We start from the raw sequence: 4,462 nt of genomic DNA, 5'->3' as shown, positions 1-4,462 counted from the left end.
TATATGATTTCCTGCCTCACTTTACTCTGCTAAGACAGTGCATTTCTGAGGAAAGCTGAAAGGGGCATCTCTGGCTGTGTTTGCAGAGCTAAGGAGTCCCTAACAGGTTTTTGAACAGAAGGCAGGTGGAGATGGTCAGAATCCATTCCAGAACTTTACTTTGGAGACAGAGAGATGGGAGCCTGAAGGGAGCCTGAGGGTAAAGCCTGGTTATGGTGAAGGAAGAGATGGTGACCAACAACTTAAAAGAAAAAAATCAGGTTACATCAATAACCTTAGATTTGGTGAATAGATATCGGGTGGCAGAAAAGGATGCTTTGGTTCCCGATCAAAATATTTTCACAAGGCTTGTAATCTTGCCACTAAGGCTTATTATCTTTTAAAATATATATATATATATATATATATATATATATATATATATATATATATATATTTCTGCCACTCCCCACCAATCTGTGTGCACACACACACATATGTCTCAGCATGACCATGGGGATCAGAGGATGACTTGAGGAAGGAGAGGGGATTTTAGGGATCGAACCCAGGCCATCAGGATTGGCAGCGTCTACTCTACCTGCTGAGCTATTTCACTGGCTTCGCAATAAGGCATCTGACACCAGAATAAATACAATGGCTTGGTAAGATGGAGTGTTCTGTGTTCAAACCCTTAGCTCAAGGGTTTTCTGATGTGCAAGCTGATGGGAGGAACTTTCTTGAATACTGGCAAGACCATGGAAGCTTTAATCAGGGAGACAAGCGAAGAAGTATGCAAAATATAATAAAAGTGTAGTTGTGATAGAGTGAATAATGCCTGGGGCAAAAGATCTCTGAGGGAGTTCAGAGCGGCGGAAACGCGGCACTACAGGGGAAGTAGCAGCAGGTAAATTTGGAAAATTTAGACCTAGACTAAATAACTTAGTTTGTTCTTGTGATTGTTTGCTTCATGTTATAAGAAATACAGCACGTGTGAGACCTTTTGGACCCGGATGTCACACAGAAGAGGCAGTGCTAATAGCATCAGCAATGGTGTGCCACAAAACAAAAATACTTACAGTCACCATTTAAAGAACACTTGCTACTTGGATATTTCAAACCCTTGGCGCCAGGCCTTAGTTTCATCTGACTCAACTCCTTTGTGAGGGTGGAGCTGTCACTCTCATTTTATAGATGAGGAAAACGAGGCAGAGAGAGGCTAATAAATCTAAGATCATAAACTGCCAGGCAGGAGAAGCTGAATTCAAGCTCTTATTAGTTAGATTCCGAAGTCTACAGAAGAGATGGGAAAAGCCATGAGATGCTAGAGCTCTCTTTGGGCTCTAAGAACAGATGAGATGTGAGATGTTACCTGTGAGCCACAGCTGGTCTTGTGGAAACCAAGAAGAAGCTGGGTAATTTTATCACATATCAGATAGAGGGGCTGTGTGTAAGTGGGGGCTGGGAAGAAAATCAGCATGGTGGGAAAAGAGAAGAAGAGGGGGTGAAGGCCACAAAGGAATGCCTGATGGAGGAAAGCAAGACACACAAGCTGACAATGGATTTGGGTTTTGCTCAGAGAGCAGTGTTACCTGCTAGACTCTAGTGACCAAGAGCATCTTGGTTGGCTGACATCTGGATGGCTTTGCCTTCATAGGAATTCACAATACAAAGGGGATTGTAAGGAGTAAAGTTAGGATTCCATGACTAGAAATAGCGTGTGAAAAAGCCCAATGCAGAAAATAGCCCTGTGGAGTCAGGGCAGCCTGCTCCTGGGGAGGAGTCTGCATGCTGGAGGTCACAGGTTTGAAAAGATACCCGAGAGTGAGGCATAACCCACAGATTGAGAACACTTGGCTGTAATCTTCCCTGTCTGTCTCTTCTTTAAAATTCTCATTATCCAACCCAGGCACAGGCAGCTGTAAGGTATTTGGGTCAGCTTAAGCCTGGCATTGTTCTCAGCACCCGAGAGGGAGACAGAGCCTCTAGAAATGGCTGGAGGGTGAGCCATTGGGCCAGCTTTTTTTTTCCCCACAGGCATATAAACTATTTCTTAACAGCAAAGGCCCAGGGACTCATTTCCTCTTGGATACACCCACAGTGCAGCCCCGGCGGCCAGTGGTCTTGGTGTGCTGGCCTCGGACACGAAGGCCCCAGAAGTGGCGCAGCCCCCTATGGGCCCGAATCTTCTTCAGTCGCTCCAAGTCCTCACGCAGATTGTTGTCCCAGCCATTGGCCAGAACCTGGCTGTACTTCCCGTACTTCACATCCTTCTATCAGTTCAAGAACCAGTCTGGGATCTTGTACTGCCAGGGATTCTGCATAATGGTGATCACATGCTCCACCTTGTCCTCCGTGAGCTCTCCAGCCCTCTTGGTGAGGTCAATGTCTGCTTTCCTTAACACCACATGAGCGTATCTCCACCCCCACCCTTAATGGCAGTGATGGCAAAGGCTATTTTCCGCCGCCCATCGATGTTGGTGTTGAGTACGCGCAGGATGTGCTGGAACTTCTCAGGGATCACGAGAGACATGGTGGCGACACAATCGGCGGTGTGTAGGCCTCCCGTGGAAGTGGGCCGGCTTTTATAGACAAAGTCAGTGTGTGGGGTACAGTGGGAAGCCTAGAGCACAGGGTATGGTATATGACACTGTGCCATAGCCTTACCACACGTTCAGCTGGTTCTAACCATGACAAAACATAATCAAAACAAAAATATAGAACAACTGGCCTGTGCTCCTACAAGGTCTTAAAGATAGAAAATGTGGGGAGGGAGCAATGTGATTGTTTTGCTCAAAGGACCTTGAGAGAGCTGGCAGTCAACCACGATCTGTGAAACTTAGTTGTATCCTAGATTTGTGAAGAAAATAAATGATCACGTTAAGATAACTGGGGACATGTGTTCCTGAACTATAGGTAGAAGATGCTTTGAAAAGGATCCTCAAGTTGGCTGGTTTTGGATCACCATAGACTGAGCCTAGGTGTGATATGATATGATAGAAAGACTGTGATAATGGTCTTCTAGCTGGAAACATCAGGCTTTTATGAGCTAGGAGCGGAGGACCAGTATCCAAATGCCTCCTGCGGAGCTTTTAAATATACCTGCATCTATTTTCAACTAATACATTTAAAAATGTATCTGTTATGGTACTACTAAACAATATAGAACATTGTTAAAATGATAAATACAGATTTCAGTATTAGGATATGAAAATGACATTTTCTGACCATTCTTCCAAGTCTAAAAAAAAACCTCAGCTTCTGCCTTCAAGAAGGAAATAGTTTATGGATCAAGATAACATAAAGTGTGATACTAGATAGATATGATAAAATCATGGAAATGGTTTTACCTAGTAAGTACTAGGAATACCTAGTAATCCTACCCCTATATATTTAACCAAAATTGCATGAAAACTTATGTCCATGGAAAATATTTTTTATTCTATGCACAGTAATTTGAAATTGGACACAGACCAAAAGACCTCCAGTGGGTGAATGGAAGGATTCTTTATGTCCACTCAGTGGAAAATCAGTAAGCATGAACAATGGATAAATAGAGCAGGATTGACAGAGATCAAGGTATTATACAAAGTTAATGAAGCCAGAGCCCAGGGCTGGAAAGATGGCTCAGTTGGTAAAGTATTTGTTGTGAAAGTATGGGGAGCTGAGTTCAGATCCTTAGCACTCACGTAAAACTGAGCATACCCATAATACTTGTGCTGGGGGAAATCTGAGACAAGCATCATTTCGGAGCTCACTGGAAATCTGCCTAGCCCCATTGGTGAGCTCTGGGCTCAGTGAGAGTCTCCATTTTAAAAAAAATTGTGTTGGAGAACAACCAAAGAAGACACTTAAGTCTGACTTCTGGCCTCCCCAAGCCTTTACATATGAATACATATATGTAACACACACACACAGAAGCCAGACTTCTGTTATACCCTATAGGATCTTATTTATATTATGATGTTCTTGGGAAGATAGCACTACATGATCAAGAACAGTGTTAATTTAGCAGTCGTTATGAAGGGAAAGCACAGGGAGACTTAGGGCTGATGGACTGTTGTGAATCTGAATCATGTCACTGGTTGCCTGTGTCTATTTAAAATCTCAGATCTGCTCGCTGAAGGGTCACAATTATTGTACCCTGAAATATGAAGAGAGACTAGAAACAATAAACACTGTCATAATTAAACTCTAATACTAAAAGATATTCAAAGAAAATTCTTAATTTATTTTAACAAATGTGGAATGTTTAAATGATAATAAAATACACCTTTAACACTAAAAAAGTTGATAACATATATTTCTGATTTGTGTACTTTCCTGGATGTGAGTTTTGTTTCACTAAAAATTTAGAACGTAAATGAATGATTCACTTGCTTTAGTATAGATGCTCAGTTGTACAGGTGAGAGCAACGCTTTGGTTGGCTGTATGACATATTAACAAGATGACATGATTTTATACAATAGCAATATGCTTTTTTGT

At 42.3% G+C, this 4,462-nt stretch overlaps 1 pseudogene; it reads right to left on the bottom strand.

Moving 5' to 3' along the window:
• Positions 1-2,050: 2,050 nt before the first annotated feature.
• On the bottom strand, positions 2,051-2,509 carry LOC126512760 (40S ribosomal protein S18-like; annotated as a pseudogene).
• Between the last annotated feature and the right edge of the window lie 1,953 nt (positions 2,510-4,462).

Source organism: Alexandromys fortis, unplaced genomic scaffold (genome assembly GCF_014885135.2).
Source record: "Alexandromys fortis isolate MF-2015 unplaced genomic scaffold, M_Fortis_MF-2015_v1.1 scaffold_104, whole genome shotgun sequence".
Classification (NCBI taxonomy): domain Eukaryota; kingdom Metazoa; phylum Chordata; class Mammalia; order Rodentia; family Cricetidae; genus Alexandromys; species Alexandromys fortis.
This window is presented reverse-complemented; position numbering and strand designations above follow the sequence as displayed.